The sequence below is a fragment of the Triticum aestivum genome, chromosome 6B, assembly GCF_018294505.1.
Source record: "Triticum aestivum cultivar Chinese Spring chromosome 6B, IWGSC CS RefSeq v2.1, whole genome shotgun sequence".
Lineage (NCBI taxonomy): Eukaryota > Viridiplantae > Streptophyta > Magnoliopsida > Poales > Poaceae > Triticum > Triticum aestivum.
In genome coordinates, this window is record NC_057810.1 from 657,394,378 (window position 1) to 657,408,985 (window position 14,608).

Here is a 14,608-nt window from a genome sequence, read left to right on the forward strand (position 1 = left end):
TAGACAGATGACAGGTTTTGCACATAAAAGTATCAGTGCTGACAATTCATCACATTTTTTACTGACGAATAAAGTGACACAGTTTAAAATTGCATTAACAAAATATGGTATTGTTCAGGTCAAGACAGAAGGAGTTGGCAGCTTCGCGACACCACTGGATTACAGATCAAGAACTCATAAGTATCAATGGTTAGTGTGGTGTCAATTTATCCCATTTTAGATTGGCAAATAAAGAGACGGTTTAAATAATACTCACTCCGTCCGGAATTACTCGTCATCAAAATGGATGTGTCTAGAACTAAAATACATCTAGATACATCCATTTCAATGACAAGTATTTTTGGACGGAGGGAGTAGTACAATGATATGACATTGTTCATAGTTAAGACATTGCAGAATATGACATTGTGCTGTAGTGGGTAGGTTCACCACACCACTGGATTACGGATGAAGAACAGAAGCATACATGCAGTGCAAAAGAAGATCACTTGCTCTGTATACTTTAATTTACATGGTATGAATAAGGAACTTGGTTGTACAACTGAAAACTTAAATTGAGAAAGGACAAACTTTTTTTATGAAGTACTCCCTCCGTTCTAAAATAGATGACCCAACTTTATACTAACTTCAGTACAAAATTGGGTCATCTATTTTGGAACGGAGGGAGTACATAATAAACTTTAAACATGCAATTTGATGCAAACACCAAAAATAAACAGTTGTTGCAGTCATGCCTAACCAAATATATACAACAAAGTTTGAAGGCTTGAGATGGACAAAATTACATTATTGGTGAAGACTGGCTCTATAAAGGCCTTGTCCATGCTGATGGGGGGGGCAATTCAAGAAGTTTACCACAGAATCTTCTTCATAAGCATTGCCTTTATTCTACATTTTGTTAAGAGTAAATATAGATGTGATAATATACAAAAAAATGGAGAATATTTAGGATAAGATGAAGAGTGATGCTACATAACCAAGTAGCTATAAATGTAAGTGCAGCGATACAGGCAAAAGGTATAGCCAAGAGCAATGCACAGCTAAACTTCTTGAGTACCAACCTTATGGTAAGAGTAAATATAGATCTGATGTGTAGAAAATGGAGGGCAAAGGAAAATAAGCTACAGAGTGATGGTACATGAACAACTACCTGTCATTATAAGTACACTGATAAAGGACAACATGTACTTACAAGAACAATGCAGAGCTAAAAAAACATTGGCATTGGATACTGAAGAATTTGGATCGAACAATTGATAAGCAAGCTATCATGCATACTGCTATCACATAATGAACCAGGTATGTATGCAAGTACAGTGATACAGGACAACAGGTACTAACAAGAGAAAAGCAGTGGGTAGCATATTTGCGATATCCCGTCGTTCTTTTCAAACCGAAATTCTTCTTCGAGCAGATTTCCTGCAAACAAGATCCGTAAGGCACATGTAGAAAAGTAGAAGTTCAAATTGTCATGTGATTTCATAGACAGTACCTCATCCTGGGAACAAAACCAGTGCATAACAATGTTTTTCCATTCAATGTCTTCTAAATTTAGCACAGGAGACTTCACCGGAAATTCGTTTATAGATTTTCCACCAAAGTGTGATTTCCTCAGGTAACACCGATACTGCTGCAATGCTTCCATGAAAAGCACAATCAAGCTTTCCTCGTCATGTCTATCCAGATTGACCCTCTCCTAGTTACAAGAATGTAATGTAAATCATTGAATTGTTCAATCAGCACAGAACAGGAAAATAATAACCATGAATAATAGCACTTACACGTAAGTTGGACAGGAAGATGTGAAAATGGTGTTTGTCTTCACAATAATCTTCCCATGATGGGAATATATGCACGTAATCCCTAACAACATTGAAAGCATTGTATTTTAAACTGGGAATAAATGGAATGGGGTTCCAATCTATGGGAATTGGCCGTCTCTGTAGTTGGAATAGGTCTTCGGCCGGTGGACTTGTTGTACTTTTTGCTGGAGTGGGATTTTTCTGTGGTACAGCTGGTGCTATGGCAAATGAAATCGGTATACCTTTTCCTGGAGTGCAAGTCCTATGTGGTGGGGCTAGTGGTGTGGCCAGTGAAGTATGTGTATAGTCTGCTGGAGTCGGTCCTACGTTTTATGTCACAGCTCTATCGAACATGGTAAAGAAGAGCAAGAAGATTTTGGATAATAAAATGTTGGTTGCGCAGTGCCCACACATGATGAACCAGAGCGCATTAAGAATGCAACTCCCAACTGTCTCTCGACCATTTCAGGCGGTTGGATGAAGATCCTAGGTCTCCTAACCCTTCTTCTTCCTCGTCTGTGATTCTTCCCATACAGAACACCGCACGGGCCGCCGGCCGGACCACCAGCCCCCACCGCATGTGTTCCTCCGCCACCCCCACCCCCCACCCGCGTTGAGTTTTCTTCGTTCAGCGAGGCCCCACAACCACCCGAGCCCCTTGGATTGCACTGGCGAACTTCGGCGAGCTCTGATAAATCGACTGACCCAATTTTGAAATTTAGTCTACTGTGATTTAACTAGTGTGGAATATAAAAGGGGAAAACCATAAGCATTGGGAGTATAGTGTTGAGCGTGCCATGGCAGATCTGGAGGTGCAAACCGGACAAAGGCAACTTCGCAACCAAGACAAGAAATCAGAGTAAAGCAGTGGCGATCTATTTTCTTGCTGCGATAAATAAGTTGAGCAGATACGAAAGAGTACCGCCTCTGGTGCGGCCGTGTACGCATCCGGTGAGAATTTGACGGTGCTTCGGTAGCGATGGCTTTCGGTGGCGTGGAAGCAGATCTAGGAGGGTACACGTTGGCGGTGGGGCGCGGTGGACGAGACGGTCGTAGGAGCGGCGCCGGCAAGGTGGACGACGGCGGGGATGAAGCGAGAGGATGGGATGCAAGGATCCCGGTCCGAAGGCGTGGATGAGAGAGGTCAATCTCTTGTAATGGACGGCGGCGTCGGGGTATCAGCTCCGGCATGGTGGAGGAGGACGGCGGTGGATGGGGTGGCAGACGGCGGCGGACGGAGGAGGGTGGGGTGGAGAGGGTGTTTTGGCGCCCACGGAGTACGAATAGGGAAAAGAGAGGTAGAGAGGAAGGGGGGAACCATGTAGTCAGGGTGCGCTTGTCTCAAATGCGAGGAAATTTACAAACTTAGCCCCCGTTTCAAATTTCTACTACATCACATCAACATTAGTTGGTTGGGGATAGGACGGTAATCTCGCATACACCGAATATTTGCCGATGAGAGTTTGTTTTTGGCGCCCATAGTGTATGAATATGAATCGGGGAGGGAGTTAGTTTCGGCCGAGGGCACACTGTGTTTTGGCGCCCACCGTGTATGAATCCGGGTGAGAGGCGGTTACGTCACATTTGGGTGAAATTACAAACCTACCCCTATCGAAACCTATAGAAATCAAGCAGATAGGCTTTGCGCGGTAGGGATAGGCAGTAGTGATTTCCATCTCGCAGATTTTGGTTTCGGGCTGTATCCCGTTTGTATTCGAATCCCGTTTGTATTCTACTATTTTTTTCGGGCGAGATCCATTTTCAATTGGAATTACATTCTATATACATAATTTTTTTACATATATACTTTCAAAAGCACAACAAAGAATTCTGCTCCTTTATATGTATAATATGATTTACAAATACAATGATCTCGAAATCTTATGGTTGAATTCGAATTTTTTTTAACCAAATTATGTTCTACTAAAATGTATGGGTCAGTAATATCTACATATAAAATGACATAGATGTGCGTGAATTCATATGAGTATGCATGTTTGATAGACCAATTTTGGTTCGAGTATGGATTACATGTATCATCATCTCGAATTCAAATATTTGAATCCCTTTTTTGTTCACTCCTTTCACGCCCATCTCTCTCGCATGAATGCTCCTTCAGGTAGCCATCACTCTCTTTTCTCCAGCTCACCCGCACGCTCACCTCATGTTTCTCCTATCCTCGCAAACATGGTCTCTCGACGTCTCCCTTGAGAAGTGTCACACTCTCCCTATCATTATACATTACACGGTTTTCATTATCTCTCACGTCTCTACTATTCTCTGGTATCACTCGGTACCTAAGCTTTCTTTTTCACCGCCACACACACAGTCTCCACTCGTCTTTCACTTTGTCTTTCTCTATATGGGATTCTCTCACACACCCTATATGTCTCTACATATGACTCATACCACTAAAATTACTCTCTCTCTCTCCTGTAGACACAACATTTGTTGCGGTCTCCTTTTCGTCTCCATCCCAGACTGACACCGATCAGACAACCCCGACTACCGTCTCATCTCTCTCTCACAGACAGACACACACAACTCCTGCTTCCACCCCCTTCCCGACTACCGTCTCTCTCTCACACACGCAAAACTCTTGCTTTCGCACCCCGACTCGTATTTCTCTCACAAGCATTTATCGACTAGCTAGCCTCTAGATAGGTTTATACACCCGCACACTCATGCTTCCACCATCGCATACATGTCTCTGTCTCGCTCCTTGCATCTATGTAGGTTTTTCTTCCCTTCTTGAGACACGCCCTCTCGATCGTGCACACACACACTATCGCCTCATTTTAAGCTGATACCTATCGCACACACACTACTTGTGTCTTTGTCACACATGCACTCCGTCCTCCTCCACTCTCCCTCTCTCTCACACACACATGGGCTTTTTGCAACAACTAGAAAGATGCCATGCGTTGCACGGAACACCAAGATGCATTTGTATGAGTAGTTTACCTTGTGGGGGAAAAGGATGAATGAGGGAAGACCTTATTTGCAAATATGGAGAGGGGTGTGGGTATCTTTTTGCAAAATTGCCATAGTTTCCTTCCTATCCGTCAGATATAGATCGGACGGCCTATATTGCAGGATGGCAGGCACACGATCATCACCGACAATGCTTTTTATAAGAGTAGAGCTAAAAAATAGAGTTGGTGATGATGGTGGGCCTGCCATCCTGCAATGTAGGTCGTCCGATTTATATCTGACGGATAGGAAGGAAAATAAGGCAATTTACCCGCACTCTTCACCACATTTGCAGATAAGGCCTTCCCTCGTTCATCCTTTTCTCCCACGAGATTTTGATGTTCCGTGCAACGCACGTGCATCTTGCTAGTAAGAGTAGAAATTAAACATATACCACTTCTCGAATCTTGAAACCAACAACATGCCTCCCTTATCTCATCAAAACCGCCAAAGGATATATTTTGAGTGAAACATAACATATTTTTAGTGATATACGTATTTCAAAACTAGACTTTTTTCTATCAAATCGATGAATATGTATTAATCTACTTTGATCGTGTCGCAACGCATTGGCACATTGCTAGTAGTTATTATAATTTTTTGGACACCAGACAAATGGTGGAGTACATATACGAAGAGAAGAGGCGCACGCACGCAGTCGGCATGTCGCTGTCTCACACACATCAGTGTTACGTAAAGGCGATGTTAACAAATAAACCCTAAAACTCTAGCTGCATGATTGCTGCATTCGCTAGTACCAGGTATGTGGTGGAGCACCTTTGTAGGAATTGATGGTCGGGACCACAGGTGAACGACTTGGAGCATGGTGGCTCGCCAGTTGCCATAGACCGAGTAGCCACGTTTAAAATATCGTTTTTTTAGTAGGGTTAAGAGTTCCAATTTTAAATGGCACATTATAAGTAGTAAGTAGTTTTAGAACGATTGGTATGGAGCGAAACTGGAATTCATAGTACTACGTACCTCCTTGGCGTATGGTTGTATGGGTTTATGTTACGAGATGTTGAACCTGGTAGTTCTAGGGCAAATACTATGGTTTAGATTTAGATGCTGGTTTTCAGTAATCGGAAGGGGAAACCCTTCTTTGATTAAAAAACTACTACCTCCATTCTGGTTTACTAGTTCCCATCGTACTTTGGGTCAAAGTTTGTCCACGAATTTTACTTGTAAAATGTGAATGGAAAACGAGATTTTGTTATACCCAAACAAAAAAAGGGCTGGAGGGAGTGATTGCTCTGACACGGACGCGACCTCTCATAGCGCAGGCATTGAACCGGCGCGTTGGCCAAGAGGGCCGCACTCCCTGCAGGCCCGGCTGAGCACGCCTCCTCGCCGCGTGCAACCAGCTTAAGACTACCCCACATGCCTTCATTGAATCCGCACGTGTGCCGGCAACACGTCCTTCCACGAGCCGGCAGGCATTTTAGAACACAATAAATGACTAAAATATAATTAATTTATGCATGGTCTTGACTTGTTGTGCTCGCACTGGTAGCAGGAACTAGTAGAGGTTTTTCTTTATTTATAACTCTCCTCACATTTTCTTTGGCTTTGAAGTGAATCATGGTTGTGGACATTATGTATGAATGTGCAGATGTTTGTGAACATGAGTTTGACGTGGAAGTTGGACTTGGAATGTCGGGCTTGCGCGTGAACTATACCATGTCCAATGCTTCGTCTGTTATTGTTTGGAAAGTAATTGATGTTATTACATGACCAAAAAAACATTTTGTGCCACATCAGTAGATGCACAGACATCACAATAGGCATGCTGACTGGATAAACATTTGAACCTAGCTATTATGAAGGAAATTTTGTATTGACAACAGTTTTAGATAGCAGGAGACGCCTAGCCTGCTCTGCCTCTGCTAGCTTATTTCTGGCTTCTTCCATCTCTTCTTTGGCTTGGGTGAAGAGAGCATCTGATTGCTCTTTTCGCTTCTTCAGGAACTCAGCTACATTCTCAAGGGCTGCTACACGCTTTCTTTCAGCCTTTACTAATGCCACGAGGACAAGAACAGCTGACGACTCCACCTGGCTTGTGTGTAATCCAACATCATGTGGGAATTTGCACCTTGTGTCTAATCCAGCATCATTAGGGAACTGGCACATTGTGTGTAATCCAGCCTCATTTTGGAAACATGATCTCGAGGTTGACCATACTTCCCTCCTCGCAGGAACTGCATCCTGACATGAAGTTACTTCTTTTTTAGATCAGTACTCAGAGAAACCTAGATCCATTTAGTAGAAGCCAGATAAACAGAACTCGGAGAAGTGAATTCAAAAGGAAAAGAAATATAAAAACAGACTACACGGTGAGAATACCCACTTCCTACATCAAGATAAAAACGAAAGCATTAGGACGATTAAGACTCTTCTTATTACACATCGAAGAACACCACGCTTAAGAGAAACAGAAACTACAACATATACACATCGAAGAACACGAGGCTAAACGAAAGTAATTGAAAGGGTGTTACTTACCAAAGCTTGTTTTACAGGTTCGGTGCAGCTCCTCTTTAACTTGCCACGCTCCATGAAGATGTCCGGAATATTCCGTGTTTGGTCTTCATTGCTCCTCTGCCTGTTCACACTCGTGGTTTCAAAATCTCAACATGGCAAGAAAAATACTACTAGTAATACTCGCACATCTTGTGGGCAACATTAAAGCACTCGTGTGCCATGTTAGAGCATCTCCAACAGAATCACAACGCGTGGCGCTTTAAAAAGCGTTTACAGTGCTGAGATGGAGAAGTAGATACTAGAGAGTAGTGGATAGTTATCAGCATAGATAGATACAAAAAAGATAATTCAACTACTCCTCGTCGTCTGACTACTCCTCGGTGACGTCCTCCTCCGACGTATGACTGTAGGCGTGAAGATACCAATCGTCGTCGGATTCCCAGGGCGACGCTGCTCCTAGCCTCATGTTAAATTGAGCGTCCGCTTTTCGCCTTTGCTTGTCCTCGTGATAGGTGGCTCGCTCCGCCCTCCTCTTATCCCTCTCCGCCCTCCTTTGCGCGTAGAACTTGCTGTCGGTGTCAAAACCGGCGGATATCGGGTAGGGGGTCCCGAACTGTGCGTCAAGGCGGATGGTAACAGGAGACAAGGGACATGATGTTTTTACCTAGGTTCGGGCCCTCTCGATGGAGGTAAAACCCTACTCCTGCTTGATTAATATTGATTATATGGGTAGTACAAGAGTAGATCTACCACGAGATCAAAGAGGCTAAACCCTAGAAGCTAGCCTATGGTATGATTATTTTTCGTCCTACGGACTAAAACCCTCCGGTTTATATAGACATCGGAGAGGGCTAGGGTTACACAGAGTCGGTTACAATGGGGAGAGATCTACATATCCGTATCACCAAGCTTGTCTTCCACGCCAAGGAAAGTCCCATCCGGACATGGGACGAAGTCTTCAATCTTGTATCTTCATAGTCCAGGAGTCCGGCCAAAGGTCATAGTCCGGCCATCCAGACACCCCCTAATCCAGGACTCCCTCAGTAGCCCCCGAACCAGGCTTCAATGACGATGAGTCTGATGCGCAGATTTGTCTTCGGCATTGCAAGGCGGGTTCTTCTCCAAATCCCTTATACCTGTCGAATGGTGTCCGGCTTCTGATGAATGTTGCGCTCCTTGGCTTCTGCGCCCAATAATGGCCATCTTCCACGTGTCAAAAGAATGCGAAAAGATAGGGTGTTTTTCCATTGACCCCCTAGCTGCGACAATGGGCCGCCTATAAAAGAGGCGGGGATTTAGATCCGAATCACACCATCTTCCCTCCACGAGCATTCATCAGAGCGCATTCGACAGAGATCCATTCCATCATGACAGGTCGACGCAGCTCCTCCTCTCGTGCTCCTAGCCCTCAGCCTGGAGATTGGGAGAGGTGTTCCATCCCGCACAGCGAGCTAGTAGCGCTCCAAGCCAAGGGGCTTCTCCCCCCAGCTTACATGGTCCCAATTCGAGCCGAGATTGCCACCTATAATGGCGGAGAGCAAGCGGAGAGCGTCCCCAATCCCTCGAAAGGAGAGCGGGTATGCCTTGTCCCTTATTTAATAAGAGGGCTTGGATTTCCAATTCATCCGTTTCTCCGGGGGCTCCTGGAGTTCTATGGCCTCCAGTTACACAACCTTACGCCTGCCTCCATATTGCAGATTGCGGGCTTCGTAGCCCTTTGCGAGTTGTTTTTGGGCATCAAGGCCCATTTCACGCTGTGGAAGAAGTTGTTCTGCCTCGTGCCCCGTTCTCAGGAGGGGTTGATATATCAAGTGGGCGGAGCCGAACTATGGCACATCACCGGGACCGGATATCTATCCGGAACCCCAAAGAAGGCGTCCGAAGACTGGCCTTCAGAATGGTTTTATATAGAAGACGTCCCTCTGCCGGACCCTGTACGGATCGGCCTCCCTGAGTTCGATAATGCTCCCTTGAAGAAGCGCCTGAGCTGGGGCCCACGGAGCCCTCAGAAGGAAAATGACAGGGACGTCCTTTACCTGATGAGCCGGATAAGGTTGTTAGCTCATTCCGGACTCACCATGATCGAGGTCATGGCCACATGCATTACACGGGGGGTGCAGCCGCTTTAGTACAGAGGCCACCCCATGTGGGATTTCAACTGGGAGGACGACGCCACCCGGTGCGGCCGTAAGGGGCCGGATTCGGCTGCCACTCTAATGAAGATCTTGTCCGCTTTGTACAAGGGAGAAGAGGAGGAATTCCTCCGCGTCAACCCACGGGGCGGATTTTCTATGTACAATCCTCCAAGCTGGGTAAGCGAACACTTTCACTTGCCCATCCGTTTTCATATTCCCATAGTCAAGTACTTAGTTTAGCAATATCAACGCAGGAGCTACGCCAGACTGTAAAGGAGATAAACAGCCCTCCTCCACAACCCGAGGACCTGTAACGGTCCCTCGACCCGGACTCCCAAGAGGACCCAGACTTATGTGTGGAGCTGATTGATGGGGTGTTTCATCAATTGAGTAAGGACAACACCTTAGTGGCCATTACGGCCGATTATACCGGACTACTTCCAGCCTCAAAGGTAATTGAGACCGAAGTCCCAATATTTTCAAGAGGATCCATCCGTGCTTATTTTCATATACCAACGGCATTTTTTGTAGGGGAAGTCCTTGAGGCGGAGGGGCGAGCCCGCGGCGGCTAGCCAACAAGGGCCATCGAGGTCCAGCGGGCTAAAAAGAAGTGCGGACCGGATCGAGACACCGGCGCAATAGTACGGCATGCAATTTTAATGCCCAGGGTTTATGCCTTCAAGGCATACTAACGCTCATGCTCTCTTCAGGAAGAAGATCGCCCACCGTACTATGTCCATCGGCCGGGCTTCAAGGCCGGGTCCGGAAGCAGAGGCGAACACGGGGCGCGCATCGGACGCTCCTCCGATAGAGGATGCGTATGGGCTGTCCGCCACCAATTATGAGGTGGAGAGTGCCATGAACCACAGGCGTCGCCGAAGTGTTCTTCGTGATGCTTGTTTTTTCCAAGAGGCGTTGGACGCTTTTAATACGGGAGACGCGTACCTCCATGCCGCTCAAAATGGTCTAGCCGGAGCCACAGAGCAGTATATAAAAGACATAGGGGTGAGAAAATTTGATGTTTATATATGTCAGTAGCCCCCAAGACTTGAAACAGTTAGAATTACTGATTTAAGGATCATTTGTTATGTAGGATCTTACAGAAAAGAATACCCGACTGTCCTAGGAGCTGGAAGATTGCAAAGCCCAACTTGATGCCGCACTAGCCGCAACAGGGAAGGCCAAAGAGACCCCCTCTGGTAATATACGCTTCGAAAGATAAGTATGTTGTGAAGTGCGGCATGTGTGCAATTCTGACAATAACAGTGCAGATGGCGCCGGAGTGGATCCGGACAAGCAGCAACTCTTGCGCCAGTTAAAGTCCAGCGAGAGCGTGCTTACAAGGGTGAGGAAAGAGGAGAACAAGCTTCAAGATGCCAACACCTGGGCGAGGAACTAAAAGATGTTCGTGCTCAGCTGTCGGACTCTGTGAAGGACAATCGACGGCTTCGACGCGGCAATTTTAGTAAGTGCTTGAATGAACTATGGAAAGAAGAGTTCGTCGATGAAGTCGAATTGACAGCGTTATGTCTGTAGGTATGCTGATAGGTCAACCTGCGGAGGAAATGACCGGTTCTACGGGTGACCTTCTTCCCGAGCTCTCACAACGGCACGACCGAGTTCGGCTGGTGATGCAAGGCGTCGCCCAGGCCTTGTGGCCATCCGTCTCCGTGCCCGAATGCCTTGGAGAGCTTGCAGAGAAGCTGAAGGGAGCGTGGCGGCGCTTCCCATTATGGAAGATATCGGCCTGCCGTCAAGGCGCCAGGGAAGCCTGGGCCATGGTGAAGACGCGGTACACGAAGGCTGACCCAAACCACATGGCCGAGGTCGGACCTATGGGGCCCGATGGGAAGGAGATCCCTGTCAGTTTAGTGTATGGCCAGGAAGAGTTGGCCGCAAAATATTCCCAACAGGACTGTAAACTAGACAGCCTGTTGGATGGTATTGAAGAGGAATATACCCAGTCAAATTGACTATGTAATTTAAAATGACATGTAAAATGCCTTCTAGCCGGATTGTAGATCGTTTGTCATAGCGGACCTTTTCGCTTCAACCTCAGGACCCGATAGTCCGGAGTGTGTCTGAATACGCTCTCGGTTATGTAAGAACCGGGGCATGCGTGGAGACCAGGCGTAGGGGTCATTAGTGCTTTATCAGACAAGTGCCCAACTAGTTATGTTATATTACATGGTTAGTAAGAAACATCTTCCAGGGAGAATAGTTCCGTTAGGGGTTCCTTTCCCTGGGAGGCATGCCCTAAAGTGCATGTCCGAACTGCGAAAAAAGCAGAAAAGCATCTGGGGGCGGATCAATAAACAAGGTAAAAATCATCTTCTAGTTCACCGACCGAATATTCCCTTAAGAACGCTAGCTTTCGGCTTCACCCAGTCTGAGGTACACATCCGGCTGACCTGGCAGTAACAATCGCAGAGGTGCTCCCTTTACCACCTAGCCGAACAATCGGGAACGTAGGGGTAAGCACAGGAGCCAGGCAACACAGCTTGGCCAAAACTTAAGTCATATCGATGCATATAATGGTGAATAAAAGGTACATGCGGAAGTGTGACACATGTGTTGGGCACGAGGCCCGTATAAACAAGCTTCTGTTAAAGAAGCCCCCAGGTATAGTGAGCGCGGATAGCGCGTCAATTGTGTGCGAGCGAGGCGCAAACGAGCCCTTAGAAGGCTGTAATAGAAAAAGAGGGAGAAGGAGAGAAATATAAGACAACTAATGTGTTAAAAATAGACAGAGGAAGAAGATAAACACAGAGTCCGACGCAGGTGTAGAATCTTCGTAAGCGTGCTGCGTTCCATGGGTTCGGCTCGAGTCGGTTATCCAATGCATTTCACAGACGGTATGCTCCACCAGTTAGGACTTGGTCGATTATGAAGGGACCTTCCCATTTGGGCTTGAGTTTGTCCTTTTTCTTGTCCTGCAGGCGTAGAACTAATTCGCCAACATTGTAAGTTTTGGCCCGTACTTCGCTGCTTTGGTATCTTCGAGCCTGCTGTTGATAGAATGCGGAACGGGCTTTCGCCATGTCGCGCTCCTCCTCCAATGCGTGCAAGCTGTCCTGCCGATCGAGTTTGGCCTCTCTTTCTTCGTACATGCGCACGCGAGGTGAGTCATGAATTATGTCGCAGGGCAGGACTACCTCTGCGCCGTATACCATAAAAAATGGTGTGAATCCGGTAGTGCGATTCAGCGTGGTCCGCAGCCTCCAGAGTAAGGAGTCGAGCTCCTCTACCCAGTGTGTGTTAGATTCCTTGAGGGACCGCACTATTCTTGGTTTGATGCCGCTCATGATTAGACCATTTGCCCGTTCGACTTGACCGTTAGTTTGTGGGTGATAGACTGAAGCGTAGTCGAGCTTGATGCCCTTGTTTTTGCACCAGAGTTTTACCTTGTCGGCCATAAAGTTCATTCCATTTTCAGTGATGATGCTGTGGGGGACGCCGTAACGGTGTACGACCCCAGATATGATGTCTATCACTGGTCCGGATTCGGCCGTCTTGACAGGCTTGGCCTCTATCCATTTGGTGAATTTGTCAACCATGACCAATAAGTATTTTTGCTTGTGGGTTCCCCCTTTAAGGGGTCCGACCATGTCAAGCCCCCAGACCGCAAAGGGCCAGGTGATGGGTATAGTTTGGAGGGCGGTGGGTGGCATATGGCTTTGGTTAGCAAATAGTTGGCAACCGACGCATCGTTGGACTAAGTCCTGAGCATTTGCCCGGGCCGTCGGCCAATAAAATACAGTACGGAAGGCCTTGCTTACAAGGGCCCGGGCTATGGCATGGTGCCCGCCGAGTCCGGCATGAATTTCAGCCAGAAGTTTCCGCCCTTCCTCTTCGGAGATACACCTTTGAAGGACTCCGGTGGTGCTTTTCTTATAAAGCTCTCCTTCATGGACTTTGTAGGCTTTAGATCACCGCACTATGCAGCGTGCCTCGTTTTGGTCCTCGGGGAGTTCCTGCCTAGTTAGGTAGGCTAAGAATGGTTCTGTCCATGGGCCAATGACTGCCATTATTACGTGGGCTGAGGATGTTACTTCGTTGGCAGAGCCTCCCATTGTGTCAGAATGTTCGGTGTCAGGTGGTGCGGCTGAGTCCGGGTTGTTATTTCCGGACTCCCCTTCCCATTGTACGGATGGCTTGAATAGCCTCTCCAAGAAAATGTTGGGGGGACTGCATCGCGCTTTGCGCCGATGCGTGCCAAGACGTCTGCTGCCTGATTGTTTTCCCGGGCTATATGGTGAAATTCGAGCCCCTCGAACCGAGCTGACATTTTTAGGACGGCATTGCGATAAGCTGCCATTTTCGGATCCTTGGCATGAAAATCTCCATTTATTTGGGATATCGCGAGGTTCGAATCCCCACGCACCTCTAGGCATTGAATGCCCATGGAGACTGCCATCCGAAGACCATGTAGAAGGGCCTCGTATTCGGCTGCATTGTTAGAGTCCGTATACATTATCTGGAGTACATATTGAACTGTATCTCCTGTTGGGGACGTCAGAACAACGCCAGCCCCCAGACCCGCTAGCATTTTGGAGCCGTCGAAGTGCATGATCTAGTTGGAATATGTGTGGTACTCTTTAGGGAGTTCGGCTTCAGTCCATTCAGCGACAAAGTCGGCCAAAACTTGCGAGTTGATAGCTCGCCATGGCTTATAGGTTATATCAAACGGGAGGAGCTCAATGGCCCATTTGGCAATCCGGCCCGTCGCGTCGCGGTTGTTTATAATATCATTAAGAGGTACTTCGGAGGCTACTATTATTGAACACTCTTGAAAGTAGTGGCGTAGCTTCCGGGATGCCATGAACACTGCGTACGCTATCTTTTGTTAATGCGGGTACCGTGACTTGCATGGAGTGAGGACAGTGGACACGTAGTAGACTGGTTTTTGAAGGGGGAATTTGTGTCCGTCTGTTTCTCGTTCGACGATGAGCACTGCGCTTACAACTTGATGAGTTGCCGCAATGTATAATAGCGTTGGTTCGCCGATGTCAGGTGCGGCCAGGACCGGATTTGTTGCCAATATGGCTTTTATTTCTTCGAGTCCAGCTGTGGCAGCATCCGTCCACTCGAAGTGTTCGGTGCGCCGGAGGAGACGATAAAGGGGTAATGCCTTTTCTCCCAAGCGGGAGATGAAGCGGCTTAGAGCCGCCACGCATCCAGTCAATTTTTGTATTTGTTTGAGGTCCTTTGGAATAT